At 42.2% G+C, this 25,988-nt stretch overlaps 1 protein-coding gene across 7 annotated transcripts in view; it reads left to right on the forward strand.

Annotated features, from left to right (window-relative positions):
• Positions 1-25,988, forward strand: part of SPATS2L (spermatogenesis associated serine rich 2 like) — a 143,290-nt gene that overhangs the window by 41,876 nt on the left and 75,426 nt on the right. Inside the window, exon 1 of one of the 7 annotated variants that reach the window (XM_049808523.1) lies at positions 13,175-13,252. The exons of 4 other annotated variants lie outside the window; for them this stretch is intronic. The gene's annotated coding sequence lies outside the window, so the exon portion shown is untranslated. Of the gene's footprint in view, positions 1-13,174; positions 13,253-13,763; positions 13,838-25,988 lie in introns of those variants that run through there. 2 more of the 7 variants (XM_049808542.1, XM_049808513.1) reach the window with 2 other exon arrangements.

Here is a 25,988-nt window from a genome sequence, read left to right on the forward strand (position 1 = left end):
TATCCATACCATTTGTGAAATATTTTTTCCCCTCCAGTTGAAACCACAATGGCATGTAGAAAGGGTTCTTTGTAATGCACCATTCATGCAGACTGGAGGAATATTAAGGACTAATTAAAAGCATAAGTCACCAAAGTTGATTAGAATGCAAACTAGGCCTAATTTCATGTAGGATCCGTTAAAGGCAGCCAAGGTTGTAGTAGAGAGACAAAAGGGCTGAAGAGCTTCTATGTTTAGATGAAAAGAAAAGTACACTAAAGCCAAGAATCACAAGGATGGGAGTTGAAGGGTCAAAGTGACAAAGGCAATAGGAAGCAGAAACCGAAGGGGGGAATACTGTTGCAGGATTTCGATCACATCGAAGGCTTCTCTGAGGTGACTTACCAGAGCAAGCTAAGCAGGGTTTGGTCAGAGTCTTGCTGAATGTCAGATTGATCCTGCTTTCGTGGAGGCAAAAGTGCCAGATTGCTTTTGCGCAAACAGTCCATGTAGTTCTCTCACAGCCCGTCTAGTAGGCAAGGTAGCGCTGAAGTGCTAGCAGTGGCCCAAAGCAAAATCAATTTGGCGTGACAGTGATATTCTCACTGCCCACCTGCGAAGGCCGTTTCCAGTTAGAATTGTCCAGCACACTGATTCCTCCTCCTGACTCTCCTACCCTGAATGTAGCCTGGGACTGTAGCTGCTGCAGGCTAGTTCCTGTGAGAGCACTAGGGGTAGGGCAGTGATGGAGAAATCACTCACATTGCTCAGTACAGGCCTGGACTGAAGTTGACTGGGAAGAGAACCAAGTTTTTCTGCCCATACCAGGTGCAGACGTGTAGATACACCTTTTGTTTAAATTGTGAGCAGCAGGCCTAAATATTTTTCCTTCAAAAATCAGCGTGACTTGATTAGGTTTGTTCTTAATAACCCTTTTGATATCATTCCTGTGTTGTGGTTATTAGCAATTACCATGCTGTTCTTCCCTTCGTCCAAAGCTTTCTACATGCCTATAGCAACTTCACATATTAATTCCTAGCACCATCCCTGCAGCCAGCTGTGTCATCACAATTGTTCAGCCATTTGACTCACTGTGGTTATTGGTTTGATGGATTGCAGTCAGGATTCTGATCTCAGAGCAGCTTTGCAATAGCAATGAATGCTGAGCGTGACAAATGATATCTTCCTGAACCCACATTTGGCTAACTGCCAGCATTTCATCTTACTTGACCACTCTGTAGCTTTCTATCTTGTTAATCACAACACTTTGATAAGGGGATTGTAGCCAATTGTTGGTATCCCTGGAACAAGTACCAGAACTGCATTTTACTGTACCTTTAAGTCCTACCTTAGATTTTATTCTAAATCTGGTGGTTTCTCCCTTCATAGAGCCATTTTAGAAGAAATATGTATAGGCTTGCCTTGTCTTCATCGCCTTTTGTTGGTTGAGCCTTTGTTCTTGGAAATGCAGCTGATCCCTTACATAATTTAGTTAAAATTAACAACTGCTTCCTAGCCTGTTTCATTACAGTTCAGTATTTCTGGGACTTAAGGTTTGATATTGCATGTAGTCAAGTTTGCAAACATTAATTTATGGCTGTTACTTACAGAAACACAAATACACAGCAGGCATTTGGTGAGGTCGTCTTCATCATCCATCGATGTATACAGTAGACACAGACCTTTTATTTTTCATGGGGAAGATAAAACTTTGGGAATTCTGACACAGATTTAACTGCTGTCAAATCTACAAAGTCCCGGAGATCTCATAGGTGGCAAGGGTGAACCCTTTAAATACTGAAGCAAGGTCTATATGCTAGAAAATAATGAAGTTCTCTGTAGGCATTACCCGTCATTTTGAGAGCTCCATTAGGCATGCCTCCTCTTATTCAATTTTCTGTTTTTAACAAAAGAATACATTATGTGGATTTGATTGGCAAAGTTGCCAAACTTCCTCAGGTAAGTGCATGCTTACTTTCTGTTTCGAAAGTTATTTGCATTTCTGTTTCATATTTATACTCTAATTTCACGAGGTATAGAAGACAGAAGAGAGGAGAGTGCTTTGAAACCCAGCTCAGTAGCTACAGCATTTATTTGTTCACATGGTATATTCTCATCTGTGGCTCTTGAAGATCTTTTTGTCAAGTGAAGTTCACAAAGATGATATGTTATTTTTTTCTGTAGTTAATTCGGACTTTTCAATTGTGGAGCTATACCATTCAGCTCGCGTTTGTAGGGATCAAGGTAAAGTTTCTGAACTGTGCCTGCAAAACAGTGTCAGCTGTTACTGTAACACTTTCTACTGCTGCAGCTAATAAGTGTGGGATGTGGCATGGGAGCTGTGGCAATGGTGGGGGTCTGCACATCAATTTTCTGCTGTCTTTTTCAACACTGAATATCCAGTTCAGAGTTCAAGTGGAGTCATTTTTGCAGCCGTAAACAATGATGCATACTGAAAAGCAGCTTTTTTTTAACATAAAAAACCTGTTCTACTTCAAAGGGTTTATTTAAAGCTGGTAATCAAATGGCATAACTGCTGCAGCCTGGAGCTTTGCTCTATCTCCTTTCTTGCTTTCTTTCTCTGTCTGCCTCTGTTCCTGTGGGGAAATTAACTCTTACTTTGCTATAGACAAAACACAGTTTATATAGTGTTTGTGACATAATGGGGGGAACAGTTAAGTACTTTGTTATTTTGTGGTCAGCTCAGCAGTGTAAACTCGGATGACGTGACAAGTTTTACAAGAGGGAATAGGTTGTTCAGGTAACTGTGTCCTCCAAGATCTGCATGAGCAAACTACACTGTTGGGTGAAAAAGACCGTCTGGATCTTTCATGATGTTCACACGTACACACACTGAATCTCTTCTCCAGGAGAGTAAGACTTGCTGCGTTCTGCTTCCCTTGCATCCTCTCTGTCTCCTCATCCTTCCCTGCCAGTTGTTTTCCAGCCTGTTTGTGCCAGAGTTCTGTTTCACTGAGTCTTGCCCTCCTGACTTCTCTACCTCCTCCTAATTTTTTCTACTCGGGAATGGTGGAGAAATTTTATCAGTAGTTTTACTCATGCAGCTTTGATGAATGGGATTGGTGGAGGAATTTTTTAATGTGAGAGGGACTCCTTAATTATTTGACCTGTACAGAGCCAGATAAAGAGCTTGAACCAGCTAGGAAGTGGTCGTACTCCTTACGTTATTTGTCTGTAGCATCCTCTCCCTCTGCTTTTTATTCTTTAGACATGGACTGTGTGCAAAGTGTCAGAGTAAATTGGAAAATGCAATTCTGATGCCCTAGCAGCCTCCTCCTGCACCAGTTGTCATGTTAATATTTATAATCTATTGGATATGCAGATCAGAAGTATAACAATGGCTGGCATGTTACATGTTTGGTTGATGGTTAGACTTGATGATCTTGAAGGGTCTTTTCCAAGCTAAATGATTGTATGATTCTATGTTCTTGACTACTCCTTTGGTGTACTCCACTTAACCGTTTTACACACTTCCCTGATGAACCTACTGTCATTTCACTGTACCATGCTATTGTTGGACATATATGTCCTGTAGGCAGCAGCGACATGTGGATCCCTGCGCTTGTCTGTGAGCAACAAAAGAAGATGCACGTAAGTTTTTGGCACATTTTACCCCAGCAAATGCTTGTTCTCAGTTCGCATGTTGTACTGCAGACAGCATGATCAGCCTCTTAATGTTCAGTTAGCCTTATGAAAGGACAGCCTTTTGTTCCACCTTTCTTTTCATTAAATTTCATATCAGATTGAGCTTTTAGGATACAATGCAAAATCTGGCCTCAAACATTAGTTTCTGTTAAGATTGTGAATTTGGAAGTCAACTGGCAGTTCTGCTGAGGGACGAATGGGGCAGAACAAAATGGTCTTTGCCTTGCTGTCATGGTAATGGCAATGAAGTGCTGATAAGTAACAATATGCATCTGTGTGAGTTAACTCCTTATTTATCCTTAAGGGAGAAGTGCTCTGGTGTAGAATAATAATATCTTTCTCATAAAATTTTGAAGCCAGCCTAAGGATTTAAATTAAAGAATAATATTCTTGTATAATAAAATGGGTCACAAATGGGACATGTTCATTACATTCTAGAAGATTTGAGGACCATGACTACAGAACTATCATCTGAATTCTGTTACATGCAGTAGGGCACTTGTACAAATGACAACCCCAAAGTTGGGGTTTTTTTACAGTGTGTGTGTATGCATATATACATATATATGTCTCTTTTTCAGTTTTGTCTTCTGTTCTTTTAATATCAGCTCTGTCTTCTCTTAGTCTATGAACTGTCCTTTCTGGTCTTTGAGAGTAGCAAGCTGTGTTTGTGCATTAAATCAAGTAATTGCACCTAGACAGATTTTGCTCTTGGTTTAGCCAGAGTGCTGTTTTAAGCAGATTTAATTTTAGGGTAACTTTCAACAGCTACTATAAGGTAGGGTCCAGCTGGAGGGCTGTGTTTAGTCCTCAGTTCTCACACAGCCTTTCTGTGCAGCCATGGGTGAGGCACTTTCTGAGCTGGAACTCTCTCTTTGTTAAACAGAGATGCTGCTTCCCTAGTGCACAGAGGCATGGGGACACTTTCCTTTTGCTTCTGAGGAATTTGGATTCTAGCACGTTGAGCTTCACTTGAGTCTTTTCAGAGACAAACCAAATCTGTTCTTGGCACCACACCAAGTTAAACTTCAACTTACCTTGGTAATTTCTGAATCGCATGCTGGCGTATTTTGTGTTACGATCATTGTACTTCTAAAGCACACTGCTGATTGATCAAACCTTGTCACCCCATGGTTTTTTTTGATACCTTTTAGTTTCTTCTGTCACTATTATCTATTTTTTACTACTTGCCTTTAATTCCTTGCATGCTATGTGACAACACTAAAGCTGTAAACCTTGCATTTATTGTATTTTCCAACTTGATTATATGTTTCAGCCTGTTGGCCAACCCTTTTTTCAAATACTGTCAGACGTGTCACTGTATCAACAAAAATAACCTCAACTGCCAAACTCATGACTCCAGTAGTTAAATCATAATTTAAATGTGCCACTTCCATTATTTACATTACTTCCCAGGTAAGTTTCATCTTGAATTCCAGATTTTGAAACCACATTCCAAAGCACTGAATATTTTTGCTCTTCTCTTTTTCCTTCTGGCTAGGATTATCTTGTGCAGATAACTTTTTTTGATGTGAAGGAGACCAGAGTAATGTCCATATGCAAAGCCAGCCCTCGAGTATAGTCCCTACTTTGCATCGTTCCCTGTTACACGCATTTGTTCATTACACCAATGTAAGTGTCAGTTAAACTCCCATACATCTCCAAATGGCAGTGGAATACTTTGCTATCAGATCCAGTGTTTAAGGTAAATTGTCTTGATTTGTGTGATTAGTAAATGATGTGGTGCTTTTCACCTCAAGACTATTGTTCAAATTGAGCCTGGCTAGTAGCAGAAAGTAAATTGCCATCTATAATCTCACCCAGCCCCTGTGCAAAAAACTTCAAACTGTTGTAAGTTATTCTTGTTAGCAGAAAGGAGAAGAGGGCAAGGGCTGAAGTACCATTTTGTACACTGCCTAGGACAGAACTCTAATATACAAATTGGAATTGCCACACGTTTTGTGGAACTTTTTTTTTTTGTGTCCAGTGGTGTGGGAGAAAGGATTGTAAATAGTTTCTACTACAGATCATCTTGCACTGCAAAACTTGGAACCAGATCTATATCTTTTAGATGTCAAGTTTTTTCATCTGCATCTATCCTTAGCTCCCACATGAGATTAATCAGGCATTAGGACTGAATCCACTTTAGAGAAGTGGGACAAGATTTAGTAAATAAATTAATTAATTAAAAAGTCATGGTGCACAAATTAAAGATTCTTGCAGAGTTGCAGCATTTGTATACCATATCTTAAAGCTGGAGTAGTTTGCTCACTGGACTATGATACTGTACTGAGTTTGCATGTTTTAGAGTTGCAGTGATGAAGAAGAGAAGGGCTTTTTTCCCTAAATTTTGTGCAGTCAGTGTGTTTGCTTTACCATCAACACTCTTGAGTCAGCTGTACATCTTTGTAAAGCCAAAAGGGGAGAAGTGACCTCTATGTCAAAAGAGCCAGCTCTCACAGCACCTCACTTGTGCCTGGAAAGACTGGGCTGTTGGTTGTAAAATTGAGACTGTAATGTTCAAAAGCTCTCATTTAGCTCATGAATCCTCAGATTTTGTGCTCACAGTATTGAGTCCAGACAAGGGACAGCAATCTACTAGTGCTGCCAGCTAATGGATGTTCCCTGTTCTTTTGTTGCTGGAGTTTTAGGGGGTGGATCAAGCCCTTTTTGGAACCTAAAGCAGTAAGCTGCTGCAGACAGACAGTGGCAGAAGGGCTCTGGGTTACTGAAGGTAGTTTTCCTTACAGGCAAGTGCTGCAAGAAAGTAACACAAGTAACACTGACTGTTTAGGTCATGCCTGCACTGGGGTTTTTCCACAGTCTAACTTCAGGCACGTAACTCTGGTGATTATGGGGCTGAAGGCTCCCGTAGGGTCAGTGGGACACCTATAGCTTCCCTGACAACCTAGGCACCAAGGCTGCTGGTTTAGGCACTCGAGCTGGATGCCTAAAGCTAAACAGTGAGACTAGCCTCTTTAGCCCAGGGTGTAGTCCAACCACAGAGCAAAATACCACTGCTGCTAACTAAATGAGGTACCTCTTCAGCTGTTTCTTTAGTGCTGAGCACATACCAGCACCCTGAATGCATGGTGGAAGTCATCAAAAGACGAGCATTAACACAGCTTCAGTGTCCTGGAACTGCAAGCCATTATCAGAAACTCTCCAGCCAACCACAGCCTTTTTGGGGGCTTGGCTGGTGTCACCGAGAGCCGTCTCTGTATCTTTCCCCTCTTTTTTTTTTTTGATGCCCCCAGAGGAGCAGGAAGACTGTAGTCTCAAACAATCCCATGTATAAGTACAGAATATTTTTTCTTCCTATGCCTTTCTACCTATTGATGAATTAAAAGCTTGTGCAAAAAGAAACACTTAAGATGGGAGGACCAAAGATGTCAAGCCTCATCTGTTCACACACTCTGCTACAGCCCCAAATCTGCTGCTGTACAGAGTGCCCTTCTTTGGAGTCCTGGGAACCTCAGTGAGGAAGAGGATGAGGTTGCTCACTCTGTACGTTGCTCAAGCAAGAATAGGTGCCAAAGTCAGAGTCAGAATCCCAGGACCTGATATATCATGGTGTATTGTTAGCTGTGTTTGTTTTGGGGGCTTTTGGTAATTTTTCTTCTAGGTTTTTGTCTCTCTATTTAATTATCCTTTTCATTACTGATTTCCTGACTTAATCTGAATGTGCATAAATCTCCACCATAGATTTATCATCTCTATAGAAAGCGCTTTCAGAGTGGTTGTGCAGCTTCCCAGAAAAGGGACACTGTTGGAAAATGAAGCTTTCAGATTCAACAATAAGCCTACTATTATGCTGATTTTTGCCAAGCTTTCCCTCACTTCTTTCCCATTTACTACAAGAGTGAGCTCAAGACTTCTTTTTGTTTGTTTTCAAACTTCAGTCATTCTTAAGTGTTTACCACCCTGCTCAAGTCCGCTCACTCTAAAACATTAGACACCACAAGATACTGCTGCATTGCTTCTGGAATCAGACAATGCTCAGGTTCTTTTTTGAACTGCATGTTTCTGTGAAGGTTTTAACCAGCCTGTTTGCCAATCTTAAAAAAAGTAAAAATAAAAATCTTAAAATATTGTACTTTGACTGTCAGAGTCATTTGAGGACACTGTATTTTTAACCAAATGTAAGATCTCAGAGCAGCGGTTGAAATTACCTTTGATATAAATAATCTCATTGCAAAACAGATGTTTGTTTATAAAGTATATAGTCTGCATGCTCATAACCATTTAATCAAATTCAGGCCTTGTCTGAGCAAACATAATGGCCATTAACTTATGTGTGGGTTGTGAATTATCCTTTTCAAATTTGACCTGTAGCTTTGAAAGCCAAAAAAGCAGTCTTCCTTGATTTTTTTTTTTTTTGCTTGGCATCACACATGCAAATGCAGGCGCTTTTCTATTTCTAAAAATTTTCTGAATGTTGAATACAACTTTCTGCTGATAACATCTAGAAACCCAGCCTCTCTAGGTTTTTGGACCATTGTGACTGACCATCAGAATTTTTTATAGTTATCACGAATCTTCTTTTTCTTCTTTCCATGTTGATACTCTATATAATGCTCTTTATGACTCCACACAGGTCCCTTGAAAGGACCTTCTGTCTTTTCTTTGCTTGGCAGCTTTCTCCTAAGCTGAGCATGTAAACATGTGTTTCCTGAAGACATATCCCTGTTAATCACTTCTCGTGCTTCTCTTTGAACTTCTTTTCATTAACATTGCAGTTTTTAACTGCAGTTAACAAAAGCCAGGATAAAATGTTATTATCAGCCCTTCTCCTGGATTAAAAGAGCCATGTTATGTTTATGCCCCAGATTAGCAACTGCTGTACAACATGAGCTACGTAATTTGCTATTTTCTGTATCTTCACCCTCAGATCTGTTGCCAGACCACTCTGACTGTACCAGTTTATTTCCAAATCTCTGTGTTAAATCAATTTCCCCCTGTTGCGAGCCAGAAACAGTTTTGTGCCAGGGGAATTTCAACTGATTTAATTTGTTGCCAATTAACAAACTTTTAATCACTGATTCTGGTATTGAAACCAACAAACAAATACATGCTTGGAGACAAACAAATACATACTTAGAGACGCACCTCAGCTCCCCTCCAGACACCTGTCCTCCCTGCTCTGTGGTCTCCAGTCCTGTCGCTGCACATGGCACCCAGTCCCTTTGGTGAGGGAATGGGCCTCACCAAATAGCAGGAGGTGAGGCTTTGTAGCTAGTGCATTGGGCAGGACTTGGAAGACCTGTGTCTCATTTCTGCAGCTGGGAAGTTCTCTGCACCATTTCTTTCTGTGCTGCTGTCTCTTATCTGTAAGTCAGGAAAAATGGCAGTGACCTGCTTTGGGGAGTACTGTGAAACTGATTGCTGAGAAGCAGTCCAAGAGGGCATGGTGTTACTGATGTAACTGAAACTTTGGAGTCTGTCAGTCTTGTGGGAGCAGTAGGTGTTTGAAGAAGCAAGGAGATAGAACAATTACATAGGGATGTATTTTATTACCTTTGCCTTCAGTTGTTTCCTGTTCCATCCCTAGCCCCAACAGTAATCAAGTGGCTCAGGATACAAAACCGTATCATGTGTGGCAGTGTGTTCTTCCCCTTCAGAAGCAATGAATTTATAAAGGTGGTGTTGTGACATGCCCCTGGATTACTGCAGCTCATTCTCTGATGTTAGAGTATGCCACATCAGTTTTCAATGTCCTTTTCACGACACGTCACCAGCTGCCAGATCTTCAATATCAATTGGATCTCAGTTAAAAAAATCTTCTTTAAAGAAAAGGGGAGCGGTATTTTTAGCCCAGGTCATTCAGTGGTTGGGTGTGGAGGGAAGTTTCACAGAGCGAGTAGAATAACAGATCACAGTGTGTCCTGGTTTCAGCTGGGATAGAGCTAACTGTCTTCCTAGTAGCTGGTACAGTGCTATGTGTTGAGTTCAGCATGCGAAGAATGTTGATAACACTGATGTTTTCAGTTGTTGCTCAGTATTGTTTAGACTATAGTCAAGGATTTTTCAGCTTCTCATGGCCAGCCAGGGCACAAGAAGTTGGCACAGGACACAACCAGGGCACCTGACCCAAACTGGCCAACGGTGTATTCCATACCATGGGACGTCCCATCTAGTTTAGGAACTGAGAAGTGGGGAGGGGGGGGCAGGGAATCGCCGCTCGGGGACTGGCGGGGTGTTGGTCGGCGGGTGGTGAGCTATTGCCCTGTGCATCATTTGTACATTCCAATTCTTTTATTACTACTGTTGTCAATTTATTAGTGTTATCATTATCATTATAGTTTCTTCTTTTCTGCTCTATTAAACCGTTCTTATCTCAACCCAGAAGTTTTACCTTTTTTCCCGATTTCCTCCCCCATCCCACTGGATGGGGGAAGTGAGTGAGCGGCTGCGTGGTACTTAGTTGCTGGCTGGAGTTAAACCACGACACAGTGCCAGGTTGGAGACAGGGAGGTTGCAAGAGAGCAAGAAATCATTAAGGCACCTTTACTGCCAAAGTTACTACATTGTACAGTTACACCTGGAGTATGTCATAATCTTTGTCATATACACTGAGGTTTGGAAAATCCTTTCTTCTTTTTCAGATGGAAATCTGAGGCCCAGAGAAATTAAATGAGTAGTCTGTGGTCACATCAGAAATATGACCACAGTTATATAGGAGATACTGTGAACTGAGGATTTAATGCAAAATTCAAAGTCAGTGCTCTGACCAGGCCATCTCACTTGCAATATAGCCCAAAGGATCCAGCTGGGATGTTTAATTGTTGTTGATTATCATTTTACCTTTATCAATGAATAACCTCTGCAGAGGAACTGAACACTGCAACGTGTTGACCATAAGGTTCATACTGCTATTTGGCATGAGCGGAAGATGAGAACTAAACTCTGGGCAGCTGGTGTCCTGTTTTTGAAAATGTAGGCTCAGCATACAGCCAAATATACTGCAAGTCAATGCAGATTGGCACATTTGCTGCAAAAATTAAAAAAGCTAGTGGGGTAGTGCTAAAACTCCTTCAACACTAGATATTGGCCCTTTATTCCCTAGAAAAAAGTTGGCAGATGTTGCATCAGTCTCTGTATGAAGGGGTCCTGTTTCCTGAAGATTTGTTTGAGGCAGCCATTCGTGATCCTCACTGCAGAATATTCATGATCCCTTCTATGTTCCCGTTCCAGCCTCTACTTCCAGTTGCTGTGGATGGCAATTTCCTTGTGCCAGCTTTTGCATGCACCTGCAGGCTTCCCAAAGCTGTTATTCCTTCTCTATTGGTTTACAACTCAGCCTAGTACTTAGTGTTTTCCTCACTTGTGTTTAGTACCCAGACAACTCACCCTCAAAACTGTCCAAATACACCATTTCTCACCAACAGCCGTGGATGAAAAAAACCCAGGAATTAATTCTAGTGTACACAAGGTACAAAAACTTTATTGGAAAATACATAAAAAGTAGGCCACTTGATTTTTGTTGAACTTTTCTGTAAATAAAATTACAGTTCATTTTGAATAATTAACTTTGTCTAAGTCGCTACTTTTTCAAAATTTAAAAGTAAAGATATGGAATGAAGTTGCAGCTCAGATTTCTCTTCCCACTACACTGTCACACAAAAACCTAAGCTATTTCTGGCTGTTCTTATTTTTAGATTGTTCTTCATATACCATCTACCGTCATTGAAATTAATGAGAAAATAAAAGGAGTGACCTTTGGCTGAGCACATACAGTTTATGCATGAGCTAAACAGCAGGATCCTTTTTCATTCTTCTTTTTCCCACATTCTCTTTCTCCCTGCTCTCTCTCATCCAAATATAATTTGTAAAGCCTTTAGAGCCTTTCATCCTATGTGTTTCCACTGTGTTCTTTTAGATGAGTCTCAGGTCCATGATTCACATCTATTCTCTTGTGCTGAAAGGTCAGCGGCACCCTTGTTTTATGAATATAATGCACCATTCTCTTGAACTTCAGAATCATTTCCAAAACTCCCAGGCAAAATTCATACAGCTCAGGGTGCAGATAATGTTAGCAATACTATAAAGAGTGCTCTCAGAACACAAATACAAGCCTGGACATTCGAAGTTACGTTGTTTAAAATAAACCAGCATTTGCTTAGGATCTGAATAGTTTCGAAGATATGATTCCAAATGAAATGTTAATTCCGAACCTGTGGCCTCACCCTAACGTCGAGTATCTAATTTGTCCACCTGCTGCAGAAAGCTGGGCACGAGTTCATTCAACAGGTACTCATTCCATGAAGCCACTGCAACTGAACAGAGTAGAAGCTGCCGAGCGAGGGTCGCCTGGGCACCACCATCATGGAGAACTGTGTGCTGTCACACCGAGGTGGTTCTCTGCCAGCCCACCTGCCTGCCACGAGGAAGCGCTGCCAGCTCTGCCTGGTTTGGAGGGTGGGTTGGATGCGTACTATTATAAATCTCACCTTGAATTATTTTCCATGCTGCAGTTTGGGAATCCTTAGTTGAAACCAGAAAGGACCGAGTGCTGCCTCCAAACTGTGTCTGAAGGTGTACGAAGTTAGCTTTCTGGCTGAGGGTAGGGAGTTCAAGTAGAAGCGTGTTATGACCAAGAGTCTCTCCTTTGCGTTAGCAGGAAAAGAGGTATGCAACGATTTTGAGAGGAAATGCTATGATTTTCCAGTACTTGCAGCTGACCTTGCTAACAAAAATGAGAACCGCTACGTGTTTGGGTTAAGGGAAATGCTGATGATGGTGTAAGACGCCAATGGTGATAGTAAGTCCAGATTACAGCTGTTTATGGAAAATTTGCTCTGACTGTTTTAGTTCCAAGTGTGCGGTTGTACCTCCACATTCTAGCGTGTAAGTGGATGGTTCTTTATTGCTCCTTTAGCTTTGTATTAGCAACCCTGACTACGTATTTTTTTTGGAGCTTTCAGGCGGTATTTTAAAACATCGATTACCGAAGCACTGGCGTAGAGTTTTTATATTCTGGTTGTCCGCTACGGGTATTCGCAGATAGGCGGATTCGTACGCTGGCAGTGATTTACGTTGCCTGTTGCCTTTTGCTTAGCGAGGAGAAGTTCGTGAGTGGGTCTCGACAGGAGGACTAGCGGTGTCGCTGCGCGTCGTCCGCGGCGAGAGGGGCACTCGTAAATTAGGAACCCGCCGCAGAAGCACATCACCGGAACCCGGGGGGCTGCTCTCCGTCCCACCCAACTCTTCCCTTCCCGTCCGGCACCCGGGACGCGCTCGACACGCGTTGTGCCGTCGGAGCCGGGCTTCGGGCAGCCCGGCTCCGGAGCGCCCCGTCCCCCGCGGCCGTCCCCTCGCCGCCGCTCCCCTCTCCGTCCGTCCCCGCCCCGCGGCCCTCGCTGCGGGCCGGGGGCGCGCGGCGCCGCCGCCGCCGCCGCTGCTGTGGGCGGGGGCCGTTGCGGCCGTTACTGAGGCGGGCCCGGGGCGGCGCGCGCCTGCAGGGGAGGGGCGCGAGGCGTGTCCCCGCGAGCGGGCGGCGGTGCCACAGCCGCGATCCACTACCGGCCGCCGCGCCCCGCGGGTCCGCAGCCTCCTCCCCGGCCTCTGCCGCGGCGGCCCGGCCTCGCTGCGGCCGGGCGGCTACCAGGTAAGGCGCCGCCCTGCCCTGCCCTGCCCTGCCCTCCCCTCGGCCGCACCTGCGCGGGCCCGCCGGGAGTTTCTCGCCGAGGGGTGCTGGGAAGGGGCGACGGTAACTGTGGTGCCGCGCGGCACCCCGCCCGCGGCTCTAACGCTTGGTGTCCCGGCGCCGAGACCCGGCGGCGGGCGGAGGCGGGCGGGGGCCCCTCCTGGCGGCACGGGGACTGCGGCCGGCCCCGGCCCCTCGGGCCCCGCCCGGCGTGCGCCGGGACCGGCTCTGCGAGCGCCCGGGAGCCGCTGGCCGTGGCTCGCCCGCTCCCGCCGCTCCGCCAGCCCCCAGGCGCCGCCGGAGCCGAAACTGGGCTGGGCTGGGCTGTGCCGTGCTGTTCAAGGCTATTCGGTAACAGCCTCGGTCGTAAATGATTAACCGCACACCCGGGGAACAGGGAGCCGGGTCTTTCCGAGCGCAGCCGTTTATCCCCGGCTGTCTTCGCGGCCAGACGCGCTGAGCCAGCGGTACGTTTGTTCCTGAAATGCTGCCTTACGCTTTTGCATGGGCTGTGAAACGCTGCTGCGAGTGCTCGCATACCACAAGGTAGGGATGAAGGTTGCGGTGCCCTAGCTACTGTTCCTGCACAAATCCATCCGTTTGAGGACTTGTTTTATCCGCGCCAAGGCAAAAGACCGCTACGGTGGCAGGGTTTTGGTTTGGTTGGGTTTTTTTTAACGTTCGTTGTCTTTTTTTACTGTGCGTGAAAAAAAAATTAATCATTAGGTGTGGAATCCGCTGATAAGCAGTGGCAGCTGGCAATGTTCTTTTATTCTCTGTCAGAATGCAATGCTTCCTTTGTTGAGCTGTAAATGAATAGTGTAAGCTTCTTCCCCACCCTCAGCCTCATCTCATCCTGAGATGCGAATCACTTGTACTACCAGATTCATTTTCTTTAGGAGAGCTAAGAGGCACCACAGAAAAGCCATCTGTTTCATTCTAGGTCACATTCCCCTGGATTGATTTGGTTGATTCCAGCTTGAAAATGTGCTTCAAGGCAACTAATGATCTTCCATGGGAATTCTTTTCTGTTAACTTTTAAATTTGAATTACTTGTGTATGTGTAAAACATCATTCTTCTGTTTCTTTGAGCTCCTGAGGCAGCCATAAAATATTTCCCAAACCACGATGATTCAAGGAAGGTAAACTAAAAACTTTCCAAACAGAAAGTGGAAAAGACTGCTGCGTGTAGAGTGTCAAGGTTAACTAGGAACGTATTTGCACTGACCATGAAAGAAATCCTGGGCGATAACCTGTTGAATGCCACTAACTGGAGTCTTCAAGATGCTGTGAACAGGACACTGTGCCCTTGCCACAACTGTTTCCGTGAAAGCAGTCGAACCGTGCAAATGCAGAATGATTTCCAGGCCAGAACAGGTTCTGATGAATTTTGTGAGGTGCCGTCACAATCTGCTGGAGCTGAACACTGCTGCTAGGCTGTGAGTGTTCTCCTACTAATTATGTTATGGGAGTTGAAGGAGTTTGATGCTTTATGAGAACAGCAGGATCTGTTAAATGTAAGGAGACACCAATCAAGATAAGGCTTGTACTGTGTCAGGTGCTGTATAAACATGTAGGGAGGTAAGGTCACAACTCTGGGAAATTTACTGTGTAAGAAAGTGTTATGATTAAGATGAAGTAAATTAAGTACCCTTCAAAATGTTCTCAGGGTTACACTTAAATGAAGGGGCTGTTTCCACGGTCCTTATGCCTAGGCATATGCCTAAGAAGGAACATGTGCTTGAGAGTTATTGTTTTGGCTGACATATAGTAACAAGCCTGAAAATTGAACGCAAGCATGTCTAAGTATTTTCTGTGTTGAGGGAGGTTTGGTTCCGAATCTAGCTCAGTTTTTCTTATCTAGTCTTTCTTGCTCAAAGAAATGGAAATGAAGCTATGTCAGGACACTTTCCAGCCATTTCTGAAATTTTAAGGAAATACCTGTCCAGAACTGAAATCAGTTTGGGCCCATTTTTAAGAGAAAGCACAACAAGATTCTAATGGCCTGCAATGTTTTTTATTTTCTTTGAGCTTTCTTCTAGCAATGGTGGAAGTACCAAAGCTGTGCCTGTCTGCAGTTGTAGGCAACCTGTATTTGGTATTAATTCCCCCAGGCTGTTGTATTTGCGTTCCTTTTCACCCACACTAGTTCCCTCTGTTGTCATTCTAGGGACTGTATTTCCTAGGATGTTCTCAGAGCCCATGTCTCAGAGGTCTTTTGACGCTGTTAAGTAACGCTAGTCTTGCAGAATACCAAGAAAATCCTCAATCATTTTCTCCAAACAACCTGGTGTGGTGCTTTACACATCTAAAGGAAAGGTCAAACTCCACTTTTCACAGTGCACCAGAGGATAAAAGTAAAGCTGCGTAACAATTTGGAGCAGAAAACCCAAGAGCAAGGAGGCTTTGCACAAAGATCAAGGGAAGAAAAATAACTTATAGTTTAACTGTTAATTGTAGTTAACTTGTAGTTAACGCTAAGGATTTTATTGCCCATGTTACTCTGGGGAAATATGACTCCATATCTATGGCTGGTGCTACTGTCTCGTCCATCCTCTGTGTTTTTCTGCACTGTTCCAATCCTCCAGTTTCTCTGTTCTTCCTCCTGCCTTTTCTTCCCTCCTCAAATGCTTCATCAGCTTTCTTGCAGCTTTCTCTTTCATGTACAAAAATGAACAGTAGTGAAATAGTTAACTTCAACAGCAAAGTGCCTTTATTTTAGACTGGGTACCTTCCCCGGCTAATAGTTATTTGAAAGCAACAGTCCATAAGTATTATCAAAGAATTTGGCCCTGAACTTCACTGAGATTAGCAGGGGGCTGTGCAGTTCTTATCTCTTTGCCCTATTTGTTTCTGAGTACCTTGAGCTTCCAGAAGACCGTGCAGTGTTGTTTTGCCTTTACTTTGCATTTGCAAGATTATCTTTACAGTCCTGAGGACTATAAGCTCATGTTTTACAGAGTGTGAGATGATGGGATGTGTAGTTACATTGGGGGTATATTTGGCATAGCAGGACTTTTACTTCCGATATATATCTGAAAGTGGCGTCATTGGTGACTCCTGCAGCAAAGATTTTGGCCCTCTTAGGTACTGTCTTGTAACATGCCAAAGACCAGCTCCTTGCCTGATATAATTTGATAGGGCAGTCAGAAGAGCTAAATCCAACTGGCACCTTGACCAATGGTGTTTACAAAATATATTGCTTGATTTCAGGAGTGGATTGTGGGAGCACAGGGAGTATAAATTCTGGGATGCAGCAAAAGAAGCTGGAGAGTGAAAACTGACATTTTTTTTGACCGTTTAGTTTCAAAGTACGTGGGTGGAACAGACGGGTGAAGAGGGCAAGTCTGACAGCTGTGACTTTTGTTTCTTAATGGAAGTGCAATAATTCCCTAGTTCTGGATATGGATTAGAAGAAATCTGGTTTTGCTTATTAGCCCTTACTGTCTTTCTTGCTGAAAATTTGTCCATATGAAGCTTGTTTAGAAACTCTGTAATGAAATCATGTGTGCAAATCCCATTTTGTGTGTGTGTGCATTTGTGTGTAAAACCTGAGAACTGAAAATGTGATTGGGGCAGGTGGAGAAGTAAAACATTTCTTATTTCTCAGAAGTCATCAGCAGATGTAATTGACCCTTTTTTTGTGAGGGACTTCTGAAACAGACTTCAAAATTAGAGAGTCAAATGCTGGTTTCTCAATATAAAAAGTGTCTTTTTGTTGAATAGGCCACCATATACTTTGTGGGTGATGGCAAATTTGCTCAATTACTAAAGTGATTATTAAGCAACAGTGACAATGCTTTCACTCAGTATCCCAGTGCAATTATACTTTTTCTAGATCTTGTACCAAAACAGCTTCTGATGATTTTCTGTTTAGTCAAGGCAAATAGTGCTGCAGACCCTAATTAGGGTTTTGGAATAAAGTCAAAACTCTGCATGTGTTTTAAACTTCTCTCATAAAACAACAATGATATAGAATGCCTGCCCATCTTTTTGTAATACAAAAGAGACTAATCTAAAAATATGCTCTGCATATACATAGTAGGAAAGGTTTGTGGCATAACATTTTCAAAGCCTGTTCTTTTCTTGGTTTGCTCTTAACTGAAGCTATACAGTTTCTTCAAAAACCATGAGTTACAAATGAATCTGCGATACTTTGTGACTCCTTGTCCTTTTCCTTCAGACAAAAGGCCCTTTCAATCCATTGTGGAACAGTCACTGATTCTCATGTGGTCATTCAAGAAAAGGATAGTGATTGGCCTTCATAATAGGCCTTTCAATACTCTTTCTAGTGGTTTGCTGACTGAAAAAAATGCCTATGGCTGTGTACTGTGTCCAGTGTTTAAATTACTGATGAATCTAATCTCCCAAGTGTTGAAAAGGTAAGAGTTCAAATGGCAAAGAAACCTCACCTGTTTGTGAATACCAGTGTGCGGGTGCTCAGATTTGGGGACAGATTTTGGCCTGTGTAAACTGGTACAGTTTTATTTGATGTTGACTGGCTGAAGGTTTGTTCTGTTTCTTTTTTTTTAAAGTGGTAACTTAAACTGCTGTTTCCGTGAACTGTGCTTCTAAGAGGGCTGATGCTGTTCTGACTGGCGTTAAGCAGTGTTATTTGTTTGTGCTGTGCAAGGCCAAGTGGACTGTGAGTATGATTTCTTGGGAGGTGACTATCCTCGAAAGTTGTGGGTGTGTTTTGAGTTAACATTAAAGAAGCTGCTACCACTGTTGTGTTGACAGTGCAGTCTCACTGAGTTGTTATCCTTCTGTGCTGGTAAGGCCAACCTGCCTGGCAGCGTTTCAAAATAAACACCCCACATTCAGGGCAGGTAGGCTGGTGTTTGTTGTCCCAACCTTATGCAAAATCCATGCAAGGATTTATGGTGTTTGACTGAGTCTTACCTGGAACAGCATCAAAAGATAGTGTTTGTGCTATGAGACATTTCTGAATTATGCTAGTTCTTCAGGATCCTGGTTGATTTTGTTGGAAACCTGTGCAGAGCTTGCCCTGAAGGTTCAGTGCTGGAGTGTCCGCCTGAGTGCTCTCCGTGGCACGTGGCTTTTATTGCTGCTGAAGACTGATGCATGCTGACAGCTAATGGGGTGGCAGATCAGGATTTGAAGCTTTCTTTTTGGTTTAGGTACAACTGCCAAGGAAGAGTATTGGGCTCCAGATGACCCTGAGATCAAGCATGTACTCGAATAGTCATTTCAGACTGAATTATTTTCTTAGTAATATGTAAAAACAGCTTTCAGTATGTACTGTCCTACACACATCCAGTTTGTGGCTTCTACTTCTGCACTACACTTAAACTATCTACTTTTAGTATTTCAATTACAGTGCTGTGTATGGTTCTCTGTGTAAAATTAAATGCAATGAAAGCCTTGCACGTGTAGTCCGGGTGTGGTGGTACTTCTGAGTGGGAATGTATTCAGAGACTGTGGTTTATACTAGTGGTGGAAAAATCTACAAGTCCCAAAATGTCATCACTGTGGGACTTCTCCTTTCTGTGTTGATGGAGGGAATAACTATCTTGTGCAGTAATACTAGCCTGTGCAGAATTTGATTTAGTGATCTTTAGGACTCAGTCTGAATGAAATGTTGCCTTTTTTGTAATTCTGTTTTCCAATAATAACTTAGTGCTGGCTAGAAATTGTTTTGAGTTGGCTGGTTTGTTAAGCTGCTGGCATGAAGTTGTGCTTTGGTATTAGGATCAGAGCTTGTACTCCTTACTCTGGAGTTGATGAGGGGAGGGATGGTGGTGGAGATAGACTGCTTGCACAGCACTCAGGCGGAGAGAGGCTTCCCCATCTGTTCCTGCAGCTCCTGAGGTTTCCCATGTACTGCAGCCACTTTGTTACTAGAGTGAAAGAAGGAAATCTACTTCTCATTAAAATCCTCAAAGAACTTGATGGTTTCTTGCTCCACAATAGCCAAATTATGTTGTGTACAAACACAGTGGAAGCCAGAAAGGATTGTATAATTCATCTGGCCAACAGACAGGCAGCCAGGTCTGAAACCCAAGGGAAAAACGGAGTCAAAAGATCAGGTGTTACTGTCAGATGCACAGAGCTGTAGCATGGGTAGGGTGAGGTGTATCTGCCGATGGTGCCCTGAAGAGGTCTGCAGTGTGTGGCAAACAAAGATGAACTGGAGCAGCTGCTGTGTAAGAGTGCCTGGAGGCTTGTAGTAGTGAAGAAAGCAGAAGATGGTGGTTGGAAGGAGTCCTGGTGAGGGAGGAAGGTCCAGAAGGAGCTCTGGCAGTTGGAAGGCACCAGGTTTTTAACAATGTCTGTTCAGATACTCAAGTAGGAACGGAAGCTCGTGAGGTGAGGGTGAAAGGGGGGAATTACAGGGAATATCTTTTCTGTGTGATGGTAGTACAAACTGAAGGAGTCCCTGGCTCTGATGGGGTATTCCTCAGGTTTGGCCACTTGGTTGAGTATCTGATGGAAATGATGGGCTTGTAGCAGTTCATAAGTTACTGATTTAGAGCCAGATTCTCTTGGGGCTTATGCTCACTGAAATGCACAAGTACAGAGTTTGGCCCATTATCATTAATTCCTTGTCATACAATTAAAACAGTTCTCCCTTTATTATCTGTTGCTAAAACCACACACCTGTCTAATATCCATGCTCTTGTGCCTCGGTGATCTACATGTGCTGATTCTTTACCAAATTGCTGGTGGATTGGAAGGTTTTGCAGAAGGCCAGAGAGTATGGTTGCATACAGTTGATTGCGATAGCTGCACTGACTCTTTTTTTTAATGTGGTAATTATTATTTTGTCCTAGAAGAAGGAAAATAAATGTCCAAACAGTGATGCACTGGGGAAACCTTGAGCTGAGCAGACAGTCCGCTTTACATCAGAAGAACCCTGACTCCCTAGCGTTTATCTGTATGGAAAATGTCATTTTTCTGGCACGTGCTGAAGACAGGAAATCCTCAACATGAGTGGAGTTGCATTTTTGTGATACTGGTGTAAAATCAGTATCTTGCCTTATGATCTTTTTAATATTTATATTAAATTCTCATTTTTTTTGTTGTGTAGCTATTTTTTGCACTAAGTTTACTGGGCTTTTTTGATATAAGATGGTTCTAATAGCGTACTGTTGGGTCTGCATCACAGTGTGGCCTGTAACATCACAATTTTTTCCTGTTGTGAGGGATACAAGCCCTTCACATGTCTGAAACTGGTGAAGTCTGGGTCCTCTCCAGCTTAGTTTCTCGGGAAGGGATATTTGAAACTAAGGTCCTGTCAGAGCTCTGCATGTATTGGAAGTTTTGCAGTGCTTTTGATGTGAGTAGGAGTTTGGTTCGATGTCCTTAGCCAAGAATATGGCATGAGAGACAGCTATGGAGCAGGCTGCAGCAGTGTGCTGCCTTTCACTCCACTAGTGCTGTGTTTATGTAGTGCTCAGTCCTGAAACTTCTGGCAGTTCTGTGAGAGGGTTCACAGTCCACAGAGCATTTTGGGATGAAGGGTACTCTATAACTTGAAGAGTTCTATTTTATTTTGTAGCAAAGAGAGTAAGCCTGCAAAACCAAGGAAGTTCTGAACAAGGGCAGGCATTTGGCAGTCTGGAAAGTCATTCTGCTGTTGCCTAATCTGGCAACAGATGGTCATGTATGTAAATTCATCCATCGCGCTGCCATCACTTGACAAAGAATGATAGGTTGCCTTTCTCTACGCTAATGGGATGAGTTGAGGTTCCCATGTTAGCATTTTAACACGTGATTCCCTTCTCTTAAGTTACACTGTATCTGACCCTGATTATTTTACACATTACCCTATAGATGAGGAAAGGTTGGAAACTTCTAATTGCCTTCCTGGTGTTGGATTTTCAGAGATGTTGAGTGCAGAAAGTTTTAATTGGAATTCTGTGCAGTCAGGTCCCCTGAAGATCAGACTGTAGGTGAATGGTGGTACCTTGCAAAGCATTTGCATAAGAATTGCCAAAGAGCAAAACCAGATTTATTAAGCTATAACAAGGGGCTTGTTAAATGGAAGAGGGATCATCTTGCAGTTGCAAAGTCTATTAAACTGCAAAAAGGTTAGTCATTACCATTGTTGCATCACATTAAAGGAATGAAGCAATGTAAATGCAATCATTAATTAAACTGAATAGCATACCTTTAAACTATTATTCACTATTTTAAGTGAATAAGATCTTCTTCCTTTTGGAAAGCCACTCAGCCTGATATTAAAGATTCCTTTTCTGTAAACTAAAAAAGAAAACCTGCAAGATTGCTGTTACTTGTAACAAAAAAATAGATATTTTGTATCATGGTATAGTGCTCATTCTCTGCTGAACTCAGCCTACCAGGTTCTGCATCCTCACTGAGCTGCCTGCGAAGTCAGAGCCCAGCTCTTCAGAAGTGGTTTAATAGAGGGAAATGGTCAAAACAGCATGATAGCAAGTGCTGTTTTTCTGCAGTGACAAAAGACCTGGGCAAGGACAACTTATTTCAAAATATCTTGGGCTGTAAGGTAGGAGGTGCTTCACCAGATATATATGGGAGCAAGGCTCTTGCAGAGCTGCATTCCTCCTGCAGGCCTTACGGCAGGCATGGAGAACCACTGGAACTGGCGCCAGCTGGCAGCTGGGGTGGTTTGGGATGACTGTTGCTGAGTTTGCTGGTTTTGTTGGATTTTGTCTTTAAACAAATTTGGTACCAGACTCCATAACAGGCTTTGCCTTTTGCTAGTTTAGGATTTTTCTGGGAGGGACCTCAGGGGCTTTTATGCACTACATTTTTAGACATTTGCAGATTGCATTGCTAGCCACAGAGAAGAGCTTTGGGAAGGAATCTGCTGTTAATTGAAATGGAAAATATAGGGATATACAGGCTCTTGAACAGCAGATGGACTTCTTAAGAGACAGGCCATAAATTATTAACCCTCTGCATTTAATACAAATGTAGAAAGGTAATTGTTCAAGGATTAAAGTTTAACCACCCAACCCCCCCAAAAAAAACCAACAAAAAGCCACACATGCACGCAAAAAGTGTACAAATAAACTGTGTGTAGTTAAAAGAAACATGCAAAGAACAGTCAGATGGTGGTGATGAGTTGGGAATATATCACCCACTGATATTCAGCACCATCTGAACTCTACTATGTAAGATTTTCAGCGCAGGTGATACAAGGAAGTCTAAGAAGTGTATGTATGATCTGTCTTGTCATACATAACGAGATGAAGACCATATGATTTACTCTGGTCTGATTCTGTATGCTTTTTTTACATGACGGTTTTAAATTTTCATGTAGCTTCTTCCTTGAAAGAGTCTACCAGGTTTACCTTCCCACAGCTTGGTCCTGCATCAGGATCAACTTAGGAGGAGGAATGAGGCCCAACCCTTGCCTGTTTCTAGCTGTCTCCCCAGATTGTTTGGAATGCTATTTCCATATTCAGGATATACACTGAAACCTGGAGCCATCCAGGAGTCTGTTTGCTTTTGATGAGTATCTGGGAGGGAGGGGGAGTAGTGTGTGTGTTGTTTTTAAAACAAAATATGAAAAAATTAGATTATGTTAATTTTTGCCTCAAAGTGGCTAATGAATCCAAGCTGACAATTTGTATAAAAGATTTGGCCTGAAGTCATGTGAAATAAATGAGTTCTCATAATTCCTTGAAAGGAGAAGCCAAGAAGAAAACTGCTAATAACATCCTAACCATTATGTGTTAACAGCCATGTGATAATATTCATGTGATTATTGACAGATGTGAGCATTCCTCTGTGGGAAACATAAAGAGCTTAAGTGTATTGAACCTCTCTTCACCAAAATGACAGGCCATCAGAAGAAAAACACTTATACGGAGAGTGCATCTTTCAGAGCTGTTACAAAAATGGCTCTGCAATTCCATTTCATATGCAATATATATGTAAAGAGTAGGGCCAAAGCAACACCTTGATCTCTGGAAAATTGTCTGCGTTGCTGATAAATGTTAGTTTCTTAATTTCTCTTGGGGCATTAATTCTGTGGAATTCCTGTTTTGGTTGTACAGGAATTGATTTGCCAGTTTCTGGGTTTGTCTCTTCAGTCATGTATTTTTTCATTTTTTTATGTAATAGTGCTCTGTTCTATTGGTTTAGGAAATATTTATTAAGCAACCTTGATTGCCGGTCCTGCCCAGCTCCAGCTACATTGCCTCCCTCATCCTGGCTCCCACGCTGGGGCTTTACCTTTGTCAGGTTTTGAATTATTATTTGATTCATTTTTGGGGTTTTTGTTTGCTTTTTTTCCCCAGTGGCTCTTATCCCTTATGCTCCTATGATATCATAGTAGTCAAATTTAGGTCAAAGTAGTATCCCAAGGAGAGGCTGTTTCCAGAAGTCTTCTCTTACTTAAATGCTAGGCGTGTGAGAGGGACCAGCTAATGGTATTTCTGGTAAACTGTTGGACTTTATATTCTAGTACCAGACTTTATAATCTACTTCTATCCTCAGGCTTTTAAATTTTGTTAAATATTATTTTTATTTTATATAATAAATAATATAAAATAACTATATATCAATATATTTAGACATCCGTAAAGTTTGAAGGTTTTCCTTAAATTTCTGTGATCTTTTTACTTAACCGTAAGCCATCAGCACTGAAGGAGGACTGTTTCAGCGGTTTCATGTTTGTTCCTTAGTGAGCTAATGTTAGGTACTGTGTTCTATGGTAGTTCATGTTCCTTTTTTGCAGTTGCAACATGTTTATTTTTGGGGGTGGGGACAGACAGATTGGTTGTGTCAGAAGACTGCATTGAGGTTTTTCCTTTATTCCTTCACTTCTGGAAGTTCTGACAATGATCATAGGGAATAGGGTAAAAATTTGGCCTCTAATACAATGAAGAATGACTGTTTCACTTTTATCTGCTACCCTTTTTAAAATATGAGAGATTAAAATAATTTTTTCCCACCTACCACCCCCACATATAAAATGCCTTACCTATATAAAAAGTAATTGTAATGCATTGAAAAAAAAATCTTTCTCATCTCCTTTTACTTTCTTTTTAGAGATGTAGTTAAAAGTAATTAAAGTGTATAATGTTTTGAAAGTCTTCTACTCTAAATAGGAATTGAAATTAAAATTTTAAAATTCTGTATTTTTTCTTTCCTTTTTTCTTTTTTTCTTCCTCCTAAGCTCATTTCTGGAAATCATGTGATGCCTCCAGTCAATTCTGCATGCATAATAGCATGCACTGAACACACCATTTCTGATCTAGCGGGTCTCAGTCCTTTAGGTATGGCAGCTCCCTATTCAAATACTGCTGGCAGGACATAACTGTGAGGAGTGACAGCAGTGGATTTTCAGCCATGCTTTAGGGCTGACTTGAATACTGATAGTTCACTGTTAGTATGACTTTTGTTAAATGGGGCATTTCATTATATACAAGATGTGAAAAGATGTAATAATTTCACTCTTATTTTGTAACTTGGTAATTCTGCTTTTAATAGCCAGCTTTTACAATGTGCTGTAGTCCTGAACATACACTAGGAGTTGCTTGTATGCCTTCTCAAGTTCACTGACTTAAGTAATTCACTAGGAGAAGAGATGCACTTACGTAGTAAGGTGGCTGAGATAAATTTAAATTGTTAACATATTGGTGATCAAGATGAATATGAGGTGGTCAGGCAGCATGAGTGTTCGAAATCCGCAGGTATGGATGTTAAGGTATTTGTTGATATGTGAAAGGTTCAGTTGTTCATACCGGGGACTAGAGTTAAAAAGATGATGTTGAGTTGATTTCATGGGTGATGTGAGCAGAGCCTATACCACGTAGGTCCATCTGTGAAAGTCAGGAGACCTTGGAAACAAGAAAGATAGGTTGTAGCCATGTTTCTTTTTATTGTGCCCCTCCCACCTTCTACTTAAGCAGCAAAAATCTTAGGAAATAAAATGGAAAATAAATAACATCTATGTACTGTGAATTTGCAAAGCTAAAACAAACAGAAGTCTGATAGTTCGCCAAAGCAAAGGTTGGATTAGAGATCATAGCTTGGCCATGTTGCATGCATGTAATGTTTTCCATACAACTTTCTGTCATTAAATCTAACGTGTTACTTTTTTTAGTGTACCATAAAATATGCAGACTATGTCTTGTGGGTGAGTGGATATTACTGGAACAAACTTTACTCTTGGTATCTCAAAGGCACTTGGAGCAGAGGTGCCAAGTCATAAGTCGGTTGCTGAGGCTCCATGTCAGCAGTAAATACATGTTTGTTCCTAGGTAAGTAAATACAGACAGGAATTCTGAATAAATGATCCATACAGAAAGTGCTATGCCAATAAACTGAGGCAAACTCTTATTTCCTTTAGCATAGGGTTATCTGAGTATCCTTTATAAGTAAAAGACTGACACAATTGTTTCAGCTGAAGCCCAGCCCAAAATATTTTAAATCATCAAAGAAACAGTAAGTTCCCCCGTGAGAAGTTTGCTTCAAAACTTTGGGGGGTTTATTTTGTTGCTTGTATGTCATTCCCATGAAAATGCTGCTTTGACGTACAAATTAGTGTTTCATGGAACCTTCTGTCTCGGGGCTGAGAGCGCTCTGTGTGCTTTCCTTTGTGATGTGAAATACCACATGGGAATGAGATCTCATTTATGCTCGTGACTGAGTCTGACCAAGATCCCCTGGGTAATTTTGTTCCTCCTTCCTATTAAAACTTCAAAAGAAGCTAGAGTTACATTTACATTTGTAAATT

This window comes from Accipiter gentilis, chromosome 1, assembly GCF_929443795.1.
Source record: "Accipiter gentilis chromosome 1, bAccGen1.1, whole genome shotgun sequence".
Classification (NCBI taxonomy): Eukaryota; Metazoa; Chordata; class Aves; order Accipitriformes; family Accipitridae; genus Astur; species Astur gentilis.